Source organism: Dermacentor silvarum, chromosome 10 (genome assembly GCF_013339745.2).
Source record: "Dermacentor silvarum isolate Dsil-2018 chromosome 10, BIME_Dsil_1.4, whole genome shotgun sequence".
Lineage (NCBI taxonomy): Eukaryota > Metazoa > Arthropoda > Arachnida > Ixodida > Ixodidae > Dermacentor > Dermacentor silvarum.
The window spans coordinates 11,319,635-11,342,111 of NC_051163.1; positions in this window are offsets into that span (position 1 = coordinate 11,319,635).

Genomic DNA, 22,477 nt, shown 5'->3' on the forward strand with positions numbered 1-22,477 from the left:
TTGTTTCAATGTGTTTTATACTTCATTTACAATATTTTATTTCTTTTATTTGGGACAGTGCCCAAGTTTCGAAGGAAGAAGAAAAACCTGGGAAAAAATATAACACCATATCCTCTATTCAACAACTACAAAAAAAAGCCTAAACCTATTTTACGTAAGTTCAATGCTTCCGTAAAATAGTCTAAGACAATTTTACCAAATCGCTAGACTACCACCTGCTCGGGCAGCTTAAGCTGCCATTATCTAACTGTAACACTAAAATGCATGGACGGTGGTAGTACAGTCGATTCGTATGAGTGAAAAGGATTATACGGATTCGTTTGGTGTTTCATAAGCACGTAAGTTTGACGTCACTGCTTACAAAACTGAACAATGTTTCGTGTATCAGCCCACGATGGTGATACTGATAAGTGAAATATAAAAGAATGCATGTCCCTTCACTGAAATAAGGCAACTATGGTAAAGAAAGAATTAGAGAAAGAGAGAGAGAGAAAGGAATGGAGCCATGAATGAAAAAGAGCCTGAAACGCTGGTTTCTCGCGGACTATTTCCAACGTGTCGTCTTTCCAGCGGTAGATGGAGAGAGAAATAGGAAGAGAAGAGGGGGGAGGGAAAGAAGAAAGCTCTTGTTGCTCTGGAGTGACACATTGTTCTGATCTGCCGGGTGCGTCCACGTCCGGAGTGGCGCTCGTGGGAATAGGCCTCAAGAGGAGCGGGCGCGTTCTGGCGTATGCCGGTGGGCCGCCGCACTCCGTGAGCGGCAGTTAAATCGGAAATGAGCAAAGTTTCAGTCTGCCAACTATAAACGCAGTAAGCGCAAAAAAGACAGACCTAGACAACATCAGCATTGCGATTCCGTGTCGCTATTTGCGCCATGCCTTCCCTTTTTGTTTTTTCTGTTCCTCGAGACGCGTATAGGAATGTCATTCATCTCGCGAACAGCCTGCAATCTAGTTTTCTACATGTGCACAAATCCCGCAGGACAGATTGTGCAAAAGCACGAGAACCTACAGGGGGAAAATAAAGAAAAAAAATTAAACGAAAAGACCAACACCGGAATGAGAGGAAGTTCTCGTGCGCCTGGCATGATAGTTTCTGGGATGTCGTTTCTCAGACACCTACTCACTCTTCCCTAACCGCTTTGCACAAACTGCGTTCAGACAGAGTTGCTCCATATTGCATGCTTGCTTCAAGGAGGTAGCTACTTCCGTCAGAAAAAAAAAATATGGCGAGTGGAATACTAGGAGCGGAGCTGCTTGTTATTTTCTGCACACGTGCTGATTCAATAGATTCCGCTTTTATGTTGATGACAAAGACAAACGCTGAGACTGTCTCCAAACAGTTTCGCACCAATCGCTGCTGCTTTCTGTTCAACCTGACGTAAAAGAAGTTTGAGGATTCCTGGGGATGAAACGTCGTTCTTGTCCACATTGTAATCGAGTTGCTAACTTCGTGGCAGGTTTAAGATTTCAGATTAGTATTCAACTGAGCTAGTTAGTTCATAGCTAATACGAGTTTGAGCAGCTGAACTGAAAACACGAAACAAAGGGAGACAAACAAGGATGTCGCAGACGTCATTGTCTGTCTCTCTTGGTCCCGTGTTTTCCGTTCAACTGTTTAAACTGGTATTAGCATTTTGACCTACTGTTTCTCTGATGCCGAGTCTGATTTTTATGACACCGAACAGATTAAAGCAATGCAAGCGCCTTCGAAGCTTGAATTAAAGCGAGCCCATTGCATAAACAAAGAACCGATATCTTGAATCCCGCTGGACGGCTATTTTATTTTATTCGTCCGTGCTATGCTATAAGAACCCCGGGTACTTTATTGGTATTGAATTCCTCGTCCACATGTTTAACATTGTTGGCTCTGATTTGTGTGAGGTTCTTGAACGTGAGAACTTCCTTGTTCTCTCCTAATTGGTTATTTTTCTTTTGGGAGCAGCACCTAATTCACACATGTGTCTTGCTCTGCAGGCGTCCGCCTTTTTCCTTCCGGTGCTCCTCCTGCTGGACGGAAAAAGTCGAGGTCATACTCTACAGCAGGTACGTATCTGCACATGTTATTGTACTGCTGACATAAAATGGCTTCTTCGCAAAGTCTCATTCATGGGTATTTCATTACTCATCTTGTTGTTGTTGTTGTTGCCTCAAAACATGGCTCGTACCCACGAGGGGGATTGGCCACACTGGATAAAATAAAACATGCACCTAACAACGAACAAAATGGTAAAGGTGAATAATCAAAATGAAGATTTTGGTAACTCCTTAACACAGATTTTAAGATGTCCTATACTGAAATTAACTTAATAAAAATTAAGAGAAAACTAACTACAAAAATAACAAGGTAACATGTCCCACGGTCGGTGCCCTAGCAGCGTAACCTTCCGGATGCTTCAATAAATTTGTGAACAGCAGTGATCATAGAGCCCTGACTTGTGCCTAATTGACAGGCCCCAAAAGACAAAATGTTTGGCGTTGTAAGTGACAAACCCAGATTACTGCTTGGAAATAACAGAAACATTCTACGGAGGGAGGAGAAGCGGTGGCAAGAAAGAAAGAAATGGTCAATAGTCTCCGGTTGATTACAAAACGAGCAGAGATCAATGATTGATAAACCGGATCTATGAAGATAAAAATTTAGGCGGGGAACTCTGCAGCGAAAAGTTGACAGCGTCACCTCACATTGGCGTGAAAGGCACTTGCTCGTGTTCCACCGAAATTTTAAATGTTGAAAATCGTCTGAAGAAAGTATGGACGAGTCATGGCAACTCAGCAATAAAAGGCGTTTAAATCTAGCTCCTGTTATAAACGAGAAATCAGGAAGAATATTTATGACCGGACCATTTAGTGATGTCGAAGCGAGCGAGTCAGCTGATTCATTTAAAAAGATTCCACTATGTCCGGGGACCCGGACAAAGCGGACTTCGGATAAATTTTCTGGGGCAAGAGTCGAAAATATACTCAGTAGGTGTGACTGATTATTGGAAGTTAAATGTGTACAGACCGAAAGCGCATCTGTAACAACTATTACCTTAGAATTATGTGGACCCAATTTTCGGATGGCAAGAATAACTGCCAGAAATTCTGCAAGAAATATTGGAGTGTAATCAGCGAGACGGAGAGCAAAAGACCAGTTGAGTTGATTCGAAAAGATGCCAACACCAGCCTTCTCTAAATTTTGTGATGCGTCCGTAGAAATAACCAAATGAGACGGAAATTGACTAAGATGGTCTTGAAGGAGACCTTCAAGTATGCGCGCAGGAAGAAGTTTTGCGTGTTTTGGAAAAATATCATCAAAAGTTAGTTTTATCTTGAATGAATTAGATTTTGGAGAAATCAGGCGCGGAAGGCTAACTTGAAGTTTAGATAACAGCGATTGAACAAAAATAACTTGTGGCTGTCGGTAACGCCGCCATCCTGTTCTGAAAAATGATTCTGGTGAATTGATGAAAACGGGTTACTCATCTTAGTGTCGAGTTCTATTCTTCAGCTTCCTCCAAGGTTATAGGTCATTTACATTTAATGTGCTTCTTATATTTTACAGGTGCTTTATTGCGATGTTTTTCTTTTTTTTTTTCATAAAGGCTTCTCCGAACCTCCTCAAGTCGTGCATGTCTGTGTGTGGGTGCTTGTGCGTTATGTTTGTAGTACATGTGCGTTAGTGCCTGGGTACGTGTGTTGCGAATATGCGTTGCACTGCTCTATAGATGGATCTCGCCGCACAATACTCCCCCTATGGGCCTCTAACAATGCGAAGAGGTGGCTTGAGACCTTTGATTAGTTAAAATATCGATAACCACTTCGAACTATAGGGACCGTTCTTGATCGATCATTTTCGTGGATATCACTTTCAGTGTACTTCCATGAGATAAACGAAGGAACAGAGTACCCATAGCTCCAACAGGGCGCCGAGTTTGGCTTTACGTCAAGCAAAAAATAAAATTATCACCGAAGGTTATCTTCAAATGGCACGGAAACGGTAAAATAGCCCCTTCAAGCACAAAGTCATAGGGATTCTAATTGAGCTCTTCACTCTAGAATTTCTTCTTTTTTTTCAATCTGAGGGTTAGACCGGATACTTGATCGGCGTTGACGGCAAGGACCACCACCTGCTCCCGATTGAAAATCCCGAACATTTCTTATACGTGGCAAGGTAGACAAACGAAGCGTCGGTCATCGTAAGTATATGACAGTGCCTTAACAAGTAATAACTATTATTTGCTCAATAAATTCTGAATTTATTACTTTAGAGCACTTCTTGTAGTTGCAGAATTAAGGCCGCAGAGTAATACCTCGGGCCTGACTCGTTTCTTTCCTCTTCGTCCTGCGACAGCAGTTAAGTGCTCAAAATTGGGCCTTGGCTTGGCCCGTCCGTTCATCCTGTCCCTACCGTTGCGCTGCTGACGACCGTTGTGGTCATCGATGACGCACAAGAACGTTTTATTAATTGTAAGGCCACCTCTTCATTCACAGCTTCGCCATTAACGCGGAGTGAAGAAACAGAAACGTTCTCCACTACCGCCTCCATACGGAACTTGATTCCATGTCAGTAAAGCAATATGCATTTGGGTGTCGAGTGCACTAATCACTGAACTATTGCGCAACGACAGTGGTGGGCAATTAATACAAGGCTTGGCGCTCCACAGAGGCTCTGAGAGTAGTGGCGTCTGTACATGGATTTTGGAGGCCAAAACGAGCAACACTGTGGTGAACAAGGGCCGGTGTAACGTAAAACTATTCCAATCTGTTTTTATTAGAAATCGGCCATTATCCCTCCATGATAGATCAGAATGGTTCGGTTCCAGCCCATATGGGTGGGTGCCACGCCCATATATATCCCGAGCCGTTTTGACCTATCACGGAGGGATAATGACCGATTTAGAAAAAAAAACATATTGGAATACTTTTATGGTACACCGGTAAATAACTACTTTTTGTACATCGATGGCACGTAGCTCTTTCCAGCTACACGCACAACAGCACGTCTGCTGTTTTACTACATTCGCCCACTACTCGAAAATGACCAAGAACTTAGCAGCTATAAGACGGTTTTTGAGGGATAGGGGTGCGGTCATTTAAAAATCTACTAGATTTGAGTAAAAATTTCAAAAAAACGTACTCTAGTGGACAAAGATTAGATTATGTGCATCGCATAGAAATTGTTCTTGACAAGATGACGATGCGTTTGTGGGCAATTCTTCTTTGTCATGCTCCTGAAAACAGCGATGGTGTCACAAAGAAGGCGTACGCGTTACAATGAGGATGATAAGCCTAAAAGATGGCACATATATCCAGACGGGAGGACGCGCCGAGAATAAGGGTGCTTTCGGAAAACAGCGTCCGAAGCATCGACATCAATGCCAGGCAAAAGTGTCGCAGCGGCAGCACCCCGTACTTTCCACAGTGTATTGTCCACACGATTGGCATTAGCCAAGTGCCCTAAAGCAGCGCTGCAAATGTACAGAGAAATGAAATTGGTCAAATCTCGTAGGTAATACATTTTCATTTTGCTCGTGACATCAATTGTAGTAGAGCGTTTGGCCTCAGAATTGATTAACTTCCTAGAGCTAGGGAACTTGAAAACGAGTCATCAAGCCTGTAAAGCACGAAGCCTTTAACGCCGGAACTGCCTCCTCACCTGCGGCCTATATATTGACTTACACAAAGCCTGCATTTAAACAAATGGTGTAAGGAAACTTAAACTTCATCTGAAATTCCACGCTGCAGTCACGTCAGACAGTCAGGTGCTCGGACGTTGCCCTACCGAACCATGGAAATAAAAAATATATATAGAGCGATCTTAGAATCTATGTAATGAGAAGCCTTCGTTAAGTGCCTAACCAAATGGTAGAAATTTGCCCATTTCACTCCAGTGTCTTTGGCGTAAAGGAATCTCGCGCATGCGTATCTGCTCTAGGTCACCCTTGCCACGCGATATGACTCACAGTCCGAACACCTCAAAGAGTTAGCTGGCGTTGGCACAATTAAAGCATACGGGCGATTGCGTCTAATGATTAGAGCATCGGGCTTTGTTCCATCATCGGGCACGCTATTCACTGTTTTAGAGTAAAAGCTATTTCGCAGGACCAGCAGAAGCACCCAGCCACACCCAACAGTCGCAGTCAGGAAAGTCCCGTGAGGGGTTCGCCAAGAAAGTTTCGCTTTAAAGAAAATACGCCTGTTTAATTTAAATGTTGGGGTTTCGCGTGCAAAAACCATGATATGACTATGAGTCACGCTGTATAGTGGGGGGACTCCGGATTAATTTTGACCAGTTGAGGTTATTTAACGTGCACCCAATGCACGGTACACGGTTTTTATGACATTTCGCCCCCATCGAAATGCGGCCGCCGCCGGCGAAGTTTGATCCCCCATGCTCGGGCTTTGCAGTGCAGTGCCAGAGCCACTACGCCGCCATTTTGGGGGTCAGCTGTTTTATTTTACACAAGTTCTCGAAAGTTGTTAATACTGACCACAACAGTATCTCATCTTGACAAAACTCAAAATAAACGAAAGTAAACACGATGCGCCAGATTTTCTGAATCAAATATATTCAGATAGTTCATGTTATACCACCTCGAAAAAAACAAAGAATGAGCATAAGCCTATCGCCAAACTGCGGCAGATAAAAGGCTCCACAACGCTATCCACTTGAGTCTATCTAAATAGGTATATATTATTTAAATAGAGGTACTCTGAACATGTTAAAGTCTGCCCGTGAACGTAGTTCGAGTTCCACAATATGCGTAACTATGTCATACAGAAAGGAAGTTGCGTATATCACAAGGAATAAAAAGTCAAAATTCATTTACCTAATCCACACTAATATTTCTGTACTGCCAAGCAATTATAATTACATTTCAGTTATTAGAATAAGCATATTTATTATTTCATTTTAAGTTGTTACATTTTTTTTAAGACATCAGCCCTTCCCACTAACAAATCGCCAACCACTGAGTTCTTGACAAGCATCCCGTAGTAGTTGAATGCAATTATTTGAGCAAAATCCGGCAACCGAAAATAAAATGGTGGCCTTCACCACGAAAGAATGATGAAGTCGCAGTAATTGAGTTCAGAGCTGAAAAAGCCGCCGAAGTCTTCTGCCTTTTTTCTTTCTTTGTCTCTCTCTCGTCCTCCTTACTTTCCCACCCCTTTCCCCCTACTTCAGTGCAGGGTAACAAACCTCAGACTTGCGTGTGGTCAAGACATCCTTTGCTTTCCGCTCCGTCTGCCTCTCTCTTAAACCTTGGCCCCATTCCTCACAAGCCCAGAAAGCGATAGGTTAATTACTGCTGTTCCTGAGGTCGAAAAACCTCAGTGAGTTACTTTAGTTTAGGTATGCACCTCCGGATGAAATGGCAATCTCAGTGTTTTCTCTTCTTTTTTTTTCGTCTCATAACTCCCTTTCTTCTCAGCAGGGTAGCTAACGGGACCTTCCTGCTTTTCCTTCCCTTCTATCTTTCTCTCTCTATGTTGTGCTGCGCAAACGATCGTCATCAATAAAAAACACGCCAACGCGTGTTGAACTTGCCTAGAGCAACTGGCGATTGATCTTATTTTGCTCCATCGTGACAGTAATCTCAAGCACTGTTTGTGTCCTACTCTCGTTCCTGTTGACGCAGGTATTAAAGAAAAAACTGTAGTTCCGATTGCTTTTGCACGTGGAACGCATGTCTATACCTTTCTCTATACGACTGTTGCTGCGACATTCGCTTTCCGCGTGCAGCATTGCTCGAGTCGCCACTTTCGAAAGAAGATACGATTTGCATTCATATGTTTCTTCTCACTCTTTTTGTTCTTGTTCTCCTGGCTGTTTATGCATGAACCTCCTTTACCGCGCCGCTCCTATAGTCTGGTCACGCACATGGAGCACGTTTTTAGGAGAGTGACCACGACGACGTTGTCTGACAATTCTTTTTTTCTTTGTTTTCTTTTTTTTTTTTTTTTGTAGCACAGCTCTTGGACTCTTAGATTCAGCCTTTGTTGGATGCCGATGATAAGTCAACGGAGTTGCAAACAGTGACTTTGATTGAATCCTTCAGTCGCGACAGCGTTGTTGGACTTCCGCGTAAACTTCTTGTTCTACCGATTCTGGATTGCTATGCATTTTACATTGCAGCCCAACGCAACGAGACTTCCCAAAGAACAGAGAAAGGAGCAGTTTCCGGAGATAATACTGTTCCTACCACGAGTCAACACTCGCTCTGCGAAAGCATTCGGAAAACATTCTTTCGTGGTCACTTCAGTAGACTGACTGCATGTTTGACGAACCTCCAGACGCACATTGCATAAAAAATATTGGATGAGAGCACACTGAATACTTCATTATTCAGTATTATAAAGAAGAAAATACAATTAGAATTTTTATGCCACTTTTCGTTTGTCTCGTTGCGGGTACTATGTTTGTTAAAATTGCCTCTGTTCGTGACATGCGTAGCACAAACGACAAATAACACCCGACGTTTTTGTTCAGTGCAACAGCAGTTAAGTGCTCGATATTGATTTTGCCTTGTCTGTCCGGCCCGTCCGTCCGCCCATTTTGTTGTTGTTGTTGTTGTTGACCTGAGTGGTTGTGGCACACACCCACAGTGGGGCATTGGCCATGAATCTGCTGGTTATATTCGGTGTATAAATTACACTGAGGACGACCTTTGTCGTCATCGTCTACACGCAATGATTACCGCTGTTGGGCAATTAGTGCAAGGCATTGCGCTGCACACAGATTCTGAGAGCAGTGGTGGCTGTGCATGTATTTTCAAGGCCAGAACAAACAGTACTGCAGAGTGGATGGATTACGTTATGTGGGCATAGCATAATAATTGTTGTTGACATGGAGGTGGTGTTTATGAGTGCAATTCCCCTTTGTCGCGCTCGCGAAAACAGCGTCGGTGGCACGAAGGAAGTGTACATGATAACGATAATGACATCTTTCTTACATGGCGCATACGCACAATAGAAGATGCGCCGAGAATAAGGTGGTTGGCGAAAAAACAACGTCTAAAGCATCGTCAACGTCATAGCCAACACCGACGACGCAGCGATAACACAAGACTATTTAAACAATGCCTCGCAAGATCCACAGCGGCCAAGCGCACTATATAGCAACACTCTAAATGTACAGAGACAACAGACTCGCTCGCACTCGCAGGTGGCGCTGCGTTATTTCGCTCGTGACGTCAGTTGTAGTAGATGTTTTGGCCGCAGAGTTGGTTAATGCCCAGGCAGGAACATTAAAACGAGTCATTGAGCCTAATAAACAGGCAGCCGTCAACACAGCCGTCGCCTGCGGCCTAAATCTGGATTTAAAATTTTCCTAAGGAACGAAGCTTGAAGGTTATCCCAAATAACATGCTGCAGTCATGTTGCGCATGTAGGTGCTTGAATGTTGTCCCTCCCACATATCAACATCACATGTGTGCTAAGATAATCTGAATCAAATATATTGAAATAGTAAAATGTAGAACTGGTTCAACAAAATAAATTAATTAATAAATAGCATGTCTTTCGCAAAACAGCTTAGATCTGAAAGTTCCATAAAGCTATGCATTTTAACAATATATATATATATATATATATATATATATATATATATATATATATATATATATAGCTCCCTTAGCGAGAGGGAGTCCGCCAGTAGCAACATGTGTCCATGTGTGTAATTCGAACTGCACAACTTGTATTACTAATGTCATACAAAAGGGAAATTGCTTTCATCGCAGAGAACAAGTAAGAACTTCTTTATCCGCAGTATTATTTATTTTAATACTGGTTTAAATATTACATTACATATTGCTTTCTTGGTATTCTTAACGCAAATAAGTTTTTATATGACCACAGCCCTCCCCCTTAAAAAGCGTGTTATAACCACTGTGTTCTGGTACAGTTACCCGTAGTAGGTAAAGCCAATTATTTGAGGAAGAAGCGCACAACGGAACACCGAACAATTTACTTCTTTCCCAGTATTTTTTTTTTTTTCTAAGCTTCTTTCGCCCATTTTGTGCAAAGCGCCCAATTCTTGCCAGATTCCCCACGGTATGTATGTGCCATTTGTGCAGAGGAACACCTCAGCAAGAACAAAAACAACAACAAGAAAATAAGATGATGGTTTTGATTGTGGGAGAATGTCGCTGTCACTGTAAGTGAGATCAGAGCAGAACGAATGGCTGAAGTCTGCTGTCTTTTAATTGGCCACCTACATTGCGCAAATAGAAGATCCTTAAGCGCCTCCTCAGCGCCATGCGATGGGAAAGCGGCCGAAGACGCAGTGTACATATCTCGTGCTTTTTAAGTACGACTGGCTTGTGGGATCGTCAGTGACTCTTTGGCGCGCAAGTGGATACGCAAGAAGTATCCCCTTGAAATTACTTCTCAGGATAACCCCACTTTCGATATATTCATTCGTTAAGCGTGCGACAAAATACATTTCCTTTTGAATTACTTTCGAGCTTCTGTGCACACAACAGCGTTTTGTTAACAGTGCATTTTTACCGAAGTTTGACGAAGCATATCTCGATACCAGTGTCATCCTCCGAATTCAGTGGATATGCGTTGCATACGCATTGGATACGATTTGTAAATCCTAATCTGTTGTAATACAAACAATCAACAGCTTAATTCTTTATATTTTGTTGACTAGTGAATTATGCATTTCAACACGCACACGAACGCACACACGCCCCACGTACTTCTGGCATATACCGGACTGCCATAGAGCTATTATTGCCCATGGAAGCGTTTTTGTAGGCTGCGATAAAAATGTTCTCCGAAAGCAAGCATGTGAGGACGCAGCTTGCTTCCACTGCAAAGAAAAATGCATCAAAGAACAAAGGAGGTGCTTTCTGTACTGCTAGAAGAGCGCCTCCACGCTTGTGATTTACCACGTCACCGACCAGTGAGTATTTGCGAGTCCATGGCTCCATTCTCGTCGCTATAGTGTCGCTATAGTACTACCGCGCGTTGAGTAACTAAACCTGCGCACGAAACGTGGACCATTGTCTGGCACGGGCTTCGTTAGCGCGAATTGTTGGGCACGGCCTCTTATTTAGCGTTTGCCTGCGTCCCTTGTCCCGTATGTGGTATTTCGAGCACGTTCATTGAGAAAGCAGTCCTTTTCGCACTGCGGCTCCACGTTGCTTTATTATTTCTCGGCATCTTGGAAAAAGCGCTTAATGACGCGTATCACGCAATATCGCAGTTCCACGGCAATACTCGTGCGGAGAATAGAGAACGCGTTAACGGCTCTATGGACCGCTGTCGCCTTTGTCCATTCACTGGCTCACTATAGGTCGCTCGTCAGGCGACTCCAGTTATCCCTAATTCAGGCTTTCTTCACACGTGACTACTGTTGACGATGACATCAGCCAGCATATCCTACCATAAGCCAGTTGGGCGCTTTCATGTTGTTTAGTGCCGTAGCCCCCACAAAAAGATCCCGAACAGATGCGCGTTAGCCACGATGGTTCTCATTTACATTATCATTTGATGGCAGTGGTGCTGTAAAAGCAATGCACGGCCGGCAACTGTACCGCCTCACCAGGTCGTACGTTGCTGACAAGGGCGTGTCACCAGGCGCTGATCAACTCATAGTATACCTAGGCGGTACGAAATCACACAGAATAATAAAAAAAACGAAGGAAATAGACACGACATGCGCCGTCCCGTACAGTGCATGTCGTGGCTATTTGCTTTGGTTATGTTTTCTCTCTCTCTCTATCTCTCTCTCTCTCTCTCTCTCTCTGTCTGTGTGTGTCAGGCTGTCCGGGTAGAGCTACGAATCCGCACCATCTTTCCCAACTTTCAGTCATTCTCTGTTGATTAACTAGGTTTCTAAGAGGAAGGCAATCAACAGGCGTGAAGCTCTTTCCTCCTGGCACTTCAGGGAACAGCAGGCACTCAATTGCCAAAGCTTTTCTTCCATAAGTGGTGTTAGGCATTTTCGGGCCGCCTTCGCTAATAGTATGTCCAGCATCGAGGTAGGGAATTTGCTCTTGCGAACAATTTTAGCGTAAATGCGTTTCTTGAATAAGAGGCCAGGGGCCCTATAACGTAAAACTTTTCTCAATGTGTATTTATTCCAATCTCCTGACTTCAAATTTACGTAACCTCCGACGCAAGCATCGAGCGGTAACCCCCAGCGTTGTGTGAAAAGCCCAATCAAACGCTCTCCTCATCTATAGAAGGTCACTGTTATTTGCTTTGAAAGCAAATAACGTTGTCTACATTGAACGTTTTTTCTTATCTATTTGGCTGACGAGACGCGAGGAGGACGCTGAAGTAGAGAGGGATACGACGGGGCCGAGCCAGCGCAGTGGAAATAGATAACCGGTTGAGGAGGGAGGTGCCGGCGTCTGCGATGGGGCCGCTTCCCCTTACTTAGCTTTCGGTGGCTGGTCGAAAATCGCGGTGGCGTGCAACGGAAGGTTGAGAATGCCGTTAAACCAGATCCTCAGTAAAGAAGAGTTGGCAGAGCGATGTCGTATACGTTCCGAAAGGGCTCGATAACGTTATACTGCAACGAAAGAAATCTTTATTTTACGCAAAGAAATCCATGCTCTCCGGCAGCTCCAAGTAGCCAGTGCCTGAGCGATTGGCCGGCAGCCATCTTCTATTCCTTTAGGAGTGGGCCAGTATCCGGCTATTGCCAAAAAATTCAGAGCCCTTCCACTACTGTGAAAATGGAAGCCATCGAAGCTGTGACTATGGTGGGTCTGCTGTAGTGAATATTGCCCCACGATGAGAATGAGCGTATCGTAGTTGGGCATCACCCAACCGATGTTATCATGTCTTTCATGAACGTTCCGGTTGAGAAACTCGAGCTAAAACCTGGCCGTCGCACCGGGGAAGTTGGCTCTAGGGTTGCCGAGGCGTGCACAACCATTGTCGGGTTCCTGGAGGGCAAGACAAAGCTGACGTTTTGGCCTCAACATCGTGCTCCCGCAACTAGGGGTCGGCGGCTCTTCACCAACGTTTGGCCTCAACATCGCGCTCCCTCAACTCGGTGTCCCCGGCTCTTCGCTGACGTTTCGCCTGGGCTTCGGAAGCCCTCACGCTAGAATCGGCACGTCGACGACGAGCCTTTTCCCGAGCGCGTTCGCGGCGGCGTTGCTCAAACAGGTTTGCACACAGCGTCAGTTGCTCATGAATGGCTGATACCCCCTTAAGCAATGCAATGGCTCATACCCCCGTAAACGTGGCCTCCCCATTACGACGACGGAACAGAAGGGAAATTCTACGCTGGAATGATTTGCGGTAACGCAGCCAGCTGTGGAAGCAGACGACGACGACGAACGCGGGAGCAGTGGCACGAGCGCAAACCGAGAGGCGCCAACGAGCCAGCTGCGGAAGAAGACGACGATGCTCGAGCCAATGCTGATGATGATAGTTTTTTGCTTACGCCAACGACACGAAAATTTCCTTGGCTGGTAGAGGTATACAGCTTCGCTGAAAAAAAAAACACAGTTTTGTTTGCCATATAATGCATCTTTAATGCGTACACATCACTTTGACGCGGTGACCTTTAGCGGTTTTGTGTGGCGTGACAGACATGCGAAGTGGGCGCAGCCCGCAAACGTTTGACAAATAGCATATAGGGATAATGCCGAAAACATGTTGGATCAGAAATAATTATTTTACTTTTGTTTGGTCAAAATCAGTGTGTACACTTCATATCAGATGGGGAGCTATCGCGGTTTTCGTTGCGTCGCGTAACAGGCAGGCGAAGTGGGGGTGGTCCGAAAATTTTTTTTACCAATCGTGGATGCCTGGTTGCAGAATAGGAGTAGAAAAGTTTGAAATACCTTCACGCTATAGCGCCCCACGTCTTGGAAGCTGGATTGTTTCCTTTCGTCAAACCATGTTATGTTTACAAATAGGTGTAGCTCGGAGAGACATTACAAGGCTATGGGTCTTCGTGATGACGTGAAGGATTCTTGCTGGCCTTCGCAAAATTAAGCCTTCGCAAAATTACAAAGCACAAATGTTCTGCAGTGAGCGCAAAGAAAACGTTGAATTTTTGGCGTCCAACAAAATTGAATATACAATAAGCATTTTGCAAAAATAAAGATTCGTTTGATAGCGCCATCATTAGTGAAGCCTTGCTGAATATGGACGGCATTTGTCACTTGCCCCTTCTGGGTGTCGGTGCAGATCGGGGCTGAATTCACGAAGATTTTTGTTCATAAATTATCTTACCCATTAGCCAGCAGCCTTCGCTAATGCTATGTCCGTCGTCACGATTGGCTGGCGCTTGTTCTCATGGACAAGCGGTTCTAGCGTAAATGATTTTTTTTTTGTGTGTGAATGCAAGTCCAGAATATTTTATTTGGCACCCAGGTTTAGAGCAGGCGCTCTTAACAATCCCGTCGGCACCTGTTGGTGGAGTCCGCATAGAGACGGCGGTTTTGAAGAAGGGGTAGCAGACGACAAAACCACGACGAGCAAATACTGGAACCAAGCATGCACGATAAACGTAAAAAAAAATAAAAAGGCTTAGCGCTATCGCAGCTGACCCCGTATGCCAGTTTCCCTACAGTCCCTGGAGAAACATGGCTGCTACCTATATCAGCTTATAGCATGCATGGCATGAATTTGGGCGAGTTGGTAATACATGTTACCTTCCTAAAGGTCGTTACTGATGGTACCTACGTCGAAGAAACAAGTAAAACAAACACGACGCAATGTTTGTTTTACATTTTTTTTTTTGTCTAGGTCCCGTCAGTAACGCGCTTTATCAAGTTAAAACCTGTATAAGCATTGCAAATTCTGGTCAATACAGGGTGCCCCAGCTAATTTTAGCCATGGTTTAAGAATATGCCACAGCAGAAGGGTGTGAGCAAATGCGTGTTGCTGGCAATTGTATAGAGCAAGTTGCACTGTACTTTCTATTCTGTCTAATTGCGTAATTAATTAAAATTAATCAACCAACTTAGCAAGTAATTATTTTCGGGCAAAGCTTCCAGTAAGAATGTTGTAGAGCGCATTAGGAAACACATTGTTAATCAGCTTTGAACTCCCTATTTGTTACGCAGTCATTTTCTTTCGTCCCAAAGAACGCCCGCCAAATACGAAAAAAAAAGAAAAAGAAGCACGTAACATGCCCGTTTGCGCACCGCCAGTAGCAAGGATATTCATGCCCGCACTTGAGCAGCGAAGGGAGACGGGGGGGGGGATTTGTCACACGTCATGTTATGCTAGGTACCTTGGTACACAGAAATTTCGGGAAAGGGGGGGAGGCTCGAGCTTGCTGTAGCACGTGACACTGAGAATAGCTGCGGCGATAAGAATTTTCCAGCCTGTATGCCGAATCTTGGTAAAACTTTATTCAGGCAAAAGCAAGAAATTCGAGTGCTTCCACACTGTCGCGTGATGTAAATAAAATTACACCTAGTCCCCACTGCTCCGGACAACCGGATTAAATTCCTTTCACGTTCTAGCCTGCGCAAACATTAAAAAAATAATAAAGTAAGAGGAACAAAGTGCGAGCCATCGACGCATGCGTTAATATGAGCCGGTCGTGTTGATCGTAACATTACGGTGAGAAGCACTTCGCATGATGAAACCCAGGGCACCAAGACACACGAATGGTTTGGTGGTTCGTTGGAGGAACGTTGTTCATTCGCCAACATGTTGTTATTTATTTCAACTGTATGCTGCGCGGTTAAACCACCAAACTGATCGATTGTTTTTAACGTTTTCATGTCTTCAATGTGCTTGCCAAAAGATTTTTATCTGTGGATTTTCACGCAGGAGAAATACATCTCTACCTCCGAGCGTGTGTGTGTGTGTGTGTGTGTGTGTGTGTGTGTGTGTGTGTGTGTGTGTGTGTGTGTGTGTGTGTGTGTGTGTGTGTGTGTGTGTGTGTGTGTGTGTGTGTGTGTGTGGCTCAACACAACCAGATTAGGTTTTCTTCGCCCCTGTCTCTTCAAACATGCAAGCAAGAGCGCGCAAGCGGGCACACACACAAAGAGCGGGAAACTCGAAACGGCTGTAAACTGGCATGTTTCTTCCAGCGTGTATGCGCCTGTCTGTGTGCGGTTCTATGTTGGATCAGTATAGGCTGGTGTCTCTGTGAAAGTGGAAGTGGTCCACGCCAAGTGCTGCCCAAAGTTTGGCTTGAATTCATGAAACTTGAGCATGGGAACGCTTGCTCAAACACAACTGTACTAGAAACCGACCTACATTTACTGACAGGAGTTAAATGAACATCCCAAAGATCTCGATTGCATGATCTGCAACGTGCGACTACATTCCGTGAAAACATTCTCATAAGTCTGAATTGGCTTTCCGGCGTTTCCTGTGCATTGGGCAGGTATCGCTAATGATAGCCGTTCATGTTCTTTTATTGCGTTAGCATTAGGAGTGTCAAAGTGAAAAACGTGTATTTGTGTGGAAAGCCGGTCGGTCCCGTGGTATATATATATATATTATAACATAAGAAGCCGACAAACAACGACACCAAGGACAACATAAGGGAAATTACTTGTACTTAATTCTTGAATTTAGGAAGTTTATAAATTACTGGAAATGCAAATGAATGAAACAACAACCGGCTGCAGGCGGGGAACGATCCCACGTCTTCGCATGCATTACGCGTGCCGAGTTCATGTCCCACCTGCGGCCAGTTGCTTCGCATTTCTCGCGCATTTCTCTCCCCTTTGCCGCTGAATCAGCACTGCATTTTTTAAAATATATTGTGCTTTTAATGTAAGTGTTTACGAAGGGATGTGAAATTTCTGTTATATTGAGGTAGTTCATTACAATTTTTTTATACGAACAGCACGGGACTACTGTGCAGATAAATGCTAAGTGTAATCACGCAGAAATAGCCTCAGGCATAAATTTTCGTGTATGAGAAGAATGCCATTGTGAAAAAGAAATAAAAAATACATCCGCAGCCCATCACTCCCGCGTTACATTTGCCCATGGTAAATATTTTGAACGAGTAACGTGGGTGATCCTTCTTTGCGCGTAAGAAGAAATGTATAAAAGTTGGCTTGTCGAATAGATGATCAACGTGCAATATTTACAGATTGAGTTCCAAGGAAAGAAGGCTTACTCAATCGTGCTATGCGATGGGCCTGAGTATCGTATATACGATTAGAAGTACATGACGCCTATACGATTGGTAAAGTGTGGTCGTCGTACAGTAGACATATTTTGACATCTGTGATGAAGTGAGATGGCGAGGATAATGATGAGAGAAGGTGTTGGGGGTCATTGCATCGATGGTGATTGGTGTCGCTGTCCTAGCATTTTTAGATTTTTCCAATTGAAAAATGTGCGTAACCTTTAGGGAACTGCAATCTTTTGCGACTGGCTGAGAGACAGACTTACTGCCTGTTCTGATCGCTGTGCCCAAGGTATGCCAACCTTATGCGGGCCGCGCTTATAGCGATGATTAAGTGCCTTGCGACTTCAGTCTCACGTAATCTGGGGTATACTGAGGCTTGTTGAGGTGACTAAACTCACGCTTGCGAAGCTAGCTTTCTGTGCAAGAACACGTGGGTGGAGATAGAGAAACGAGAAGAGGCAGGACGGAGCCCAGATTTATGCCTTCATTTCTTGATATGCCAGCTACCGAATATACAGCCACTAGTATCACTCGCGCCACCAAGCGACTATGACTAAGGGCACTTCCAATTTTTCCTATAGTCGCACAGGAAGTCTACTGTTGAGTGTCAGACAGTGACAAAGAAGACCCGGCAGCTAAAACGCAATAGACGCCAGTCTAACATGGCAGTCTTCAGTGCGGACCCTGTCGACGAAGCACACTACTAGAAACGAAAATTAATGGATTCAGCATGGCATTTCCCGAGTATACAACGGGCGCCCTTCCTAACGTCAGGCGCATGCTATGGAACTGCTCCGGATATAGAGATATCTGGCAGGAATACCTAAAATCATACGTCACTTCCTTTCAAGACGGGATCTCCCCAAACAACGACAGCCGAGCCAGGGACAGACACTGCTAGAGAAACAGACGAAGAGCGAAAGGCAGGGAAGTTAACCAAGGGTGTGCCCAGTTGACTACCCTGCACTCAGGGAAGGGGAAATGGTGAAAAACAAGGACAAGAAAAAATAGACAGCCATTGTGAAGAGTAATGTTTAGTAATATTACCCACAGAGCAATGTTTTGTAGCAGTCGCAAGCATTTGCGTCCAGTCATTTTGAAGAAGGATTTTCCACGGGAGGCGGGCACATACCGTCGCATTTGGTCCCTTTAACTGAATACCTACCCTGCTTATGCCGAATAAGTATGCCGTTTCTAATGACGATTTTTCATTCATTCATTCAAGACCTGGCGTTAGATCAAGCAAAATCTGTAGAACAAAACTGCGGGCCGTGAAAATAACAAAAATGATCAAAAGAAAACGAAAAAAAAAAAGAAACAGAGGATTATCCCTGCTTGCTCTTTTATTGCGATAGCAATTATATGGACACTCCAAAGCAGATTTCTGCCGTCGCCGTCGCCGTCGCCGTGAGGTTCCGTATGACGTCAATGGAGATGAAATCATCGCCGCGCTCCACCGAACGCTGTATGTGCGAGTGAAAGGGCGCGAGGGACGCGCGCTTTCACGGGGAATGAACGCACGGCGGAGAACAAACGCGCGTTCTGTGCCGTGTTTGTTTTCATTACAATTTCGTTTTCGTTACTTTCTTCCATCTCTTTAGTTGTTTTAGGGACCATGCGGATTTCTTCGCCGATACCTTCGCCTTTGCTTGGGCTATCGTAGAGTTTTCATTTCTTTTTATTCCGATAGCAATTATATGGACACTCCAAAGCAGATTTCTGCCGTCGCCGTCGCCGTGAGGTTCCGTATGAGGTCAACGGCGATGAAATCGTCGCCGCACTCCGGACGCTGTATGTGCAAGTTAAAGGGCACGATGAACGCGCGCTTTCACGGGGAGCGAACGCACGTCGGAGAGCAAACGCGCGTACTGCGCCGAGCTCCCTGAAGGGCTGCAGAATTAAGCGTCGCTTTCCTCCGTTACAATCACCATATACAGGGTGTTTTTTTTAGCCGCACCAAATTTTTTAAATTAGAAAAATATATATCTTGTTCACGTTATCTTTACCATTCGAGTGCACCGATTCGACGACACAGACGCTCTTTTTGCGGGCAGTTTCAGTTTCAAGCTGCCTGCCAAGGGGAACTAATTGCTTGCGTAGCTCCCACATGAACTCCGCTATTCAAAATTTGATCGTTGGGCTAGGTAGTGTCGAGGACGGGCCCCAAAGTACTCATTTGCTATAGCCGCCTATTGTTGATAATTAGAAAAGTAATTAGCGTAACCAGAGAGAGGGGAGGCGACGTTTAGCTGCGGCACCAAATGCACATTTATATAAAAAGTTGTCGCAGTTTCACCTGAAAGGCGAAGCATCAATTGCGATAGCGAATTTGTAGAGAGCTATACGGAGTAATGATATTAACTTTATCAGCTGTATAAACTTAGACATGCAGCAGCACCGGCAACACGCAGAACTGTTGTCGACGCCGTCGGCGTTTTGCCGGCGTTCGCTGAAAATGCGTGCGGCGTTGGTGACTGTTGCCGGAGCCTCTGATATAAATAGGCACTTGGTGCCGCAGATAAACGTCGCCTCCCTTCCCTCCCCCTCCTCCCCCCCCTCCCCCACGGCCTCTCGCGCGTCGGAAGAAGGCGCGTTTGTTCTACATATATGGTGATTGTAAAGGAGGAAAGAGACGCCTACTTCTGCAGCCCTTAAGGGAGCACGGCGCAGAACGCGCGTTTGTTCTCCGCCGTGCGTTCACTCCCCGTGAAAGCGCGCGCCCGTTCACTTGCACATAGAGCGTTTGACGCGCGACGACGATTTCATCTCCACGGACGTCATACGGAACCTCACGGCAACGGCGATGGCGACGATGACGGCAGAAATCTGCTTTTGAGTGTCCATATAATTGCTATCGCAATAAAACGTTGCGAAACGAGAAGGTGGGTAAGATTTCCGACGCTGCTCGACGAGTGTCCCATTCTGATCTCGTCGAAAACCTCCGAGCCGCCCCCAGAGGCACCGGCAACAGTCACCAACGCCGCGCGCGTTCGGTGCGAACGCGGGCAAAACGCCGCCGGCGTCGACAACAGTTCTGCGCGTTGCTAGTACTGCTACATGCCCAAGTTTACACAGCTGATAAAACTACTATCCTTACTCCGTATAGCTCTCTACTAAGTTGTTATCGCAATTGATGCTTCGCCTTTCGGGTGAAACTGCGACAAATGTTTTTTTGACGCACGCAAACTTTTCGTCTTTGCTACATAGGGGAGCTAATGATCAGGTTGTCTGTATGCGTGGTGGCTGGCCTTCCGAAGCACAAAGTTGCAAGTTTGCACCCCAAACCATTTACGCGATATTGCACAGAAAGTTTCGTATTTGTCTACTGCACGTTCAGTTCTGTCTGCGCAAGTGGGTGGCAAGTGACGTCCTCCGCACCACACACTGCCGCAAACGTATGCAAATGGCTCGTCCTTTTCGAAGCTGTCAGGATATTTTACGACCCGTATAATCAAACTGCAGCGCTCTCTGCTAATGAGCTCGATGCTGAATTTAATCCCCGGAAATTAAACATTCGGATTCGCAGCTTCCGCACTTTCCCGGCAAGATTCTGCAAAATGCAATGCTAGTGCGCTATCTCGTGTAGTGGGTGGTTTCATCGCTGCTAACCGAGCCTTTCGCAACGTCTCGACTTAGCGCACGTCTACCCATGTCAACAGCTGTGGCTGCAGATAACTCACCAAGTCTTCTGCGTTACCCCGTCGGTGGACTACATAGTTCTTTGCACGTCTGTTAGGAGGCACGACATATTCATGTTTTGAAAAGTTCTCATGACACGCAGGTAAACTTTGTTCAACTAATACCATAACTTGCACACATTCGAACACAAAAATTAGTGCCAAGTCACGCAACACTTCAATAACGCGACTATATATAGGTGAGATAGTTGGTGCATGCTCTGGGAGCAAACAGCGCTGAAATGGAACTTATAGGAAACACACGACGTAACGCTGACTACCACTGAAATTACTTCAAGGAAAGAAAAGACCGCGTACTTCTTTCATTTTATACCGAGAATGCTGGACCCTGCACATTGTTATAAACCACCTTATACACAATAAATCTTTCAGTTAGTAATCGACGTATCGTAATGCATGTGTCCTCTTCTTTACACATAGACACGACATAAAGTAGGTGCCGGCGCACGACTGTTGCGCCGGGGACTCCTTGTCCCATGAAGATCATTACCTGATAAAAATTTCGTTCTTATACATATGTTGCTGCACCTTCGGATATTCTTGTACATGAAACACATATGCATACAGGAGGAGGAAAAAGGAAAAGGTGAAGGCAGGGACGTAAACCAGAAAAGCGTTTAGTTGGCTATGCTACACTGGGAGAAGGAGAAATGGTAACAGAAAGATGAGAGAGAGACAGAGAGAGAGAGAGAGAAACGGGGTGGAAAAGGCAGGGAGGTTAACCCGAAAATATTCTGGCCTCCTACCCTGCACTGGGGAAAGGAGAAGGGGAAATGAAAGGCGGAAAAGAATAGGGGAGAGAAAAAGCAGTCACGAAAAAAAAAAGAGAAAAAGAATAAAAAAATTGAGGAGGTTGGAAACGTCCGTGAGAACTGTAGTCTGTCAGGAAGTCCACTCAAACGCAAAAACTTCAGGACTGCCTTGACTGACTTGTTGTGTGATGGCTGTATAGGCCGGCGTTCCAGGACTGTCTGCTCCGAAAGCGGCCGGTTGCCAAGACGCGCCAGCCTAGTCGCGAGTGACTGCCTATGTGCGCTGCATCGGGGAGAATGACTAAGTAAGTGTTCAATAGTTTCCTCGTCGCCGCAGTGGTCACACGCAGCACTATCCTCCCATCCGATGTGGAAAGAAAACGACTTCGTACACGCGACACCAAGCCACAATCGGCAAAGTACCGTTGTTTCGGGTCGGGATAGTCCAGGTGGAGGTCGAAGTCGAAGACAGGGGTCCAGTAGAGGCAGACAAAAGGAGAATGAAGACTAGGCGAATTCGCGCACGTGCCCCAACGGCGCCACGAAGTCAAAGGCGTTCACACAGGCGTTCACACCTTGACTGCCTTGTGGGCAGACTATGGCGACGGTGATGGGGCCGGTGTTTGAGTGACGCCGTCACTGACAGCGGCCAATCGTCAAGTCGTCGCAATGCATTGGAGAGTGTTTGTCTTGATTTCAAATTGAACACAGTGGCACAATAAATGCTCGATGTTCTCTTCGCGGTCGCAAACATTGCACGCAGCATTGTCGGTCATTCCAATTAGTGAAGTGTAAGCTATCGTGAAGGCCACTCCCAACCACAGTCAACACAGAAGCAATGCCTCGTGGCGGTGAATCCCGGGAAGGTCAGAGTTGGAGGAAAGCGTTTAGTTTGTGTGGTCTGCTGAGCCTTATATTTGGGATATTTTACTCTGCCAACGAAAGCATGCGAAC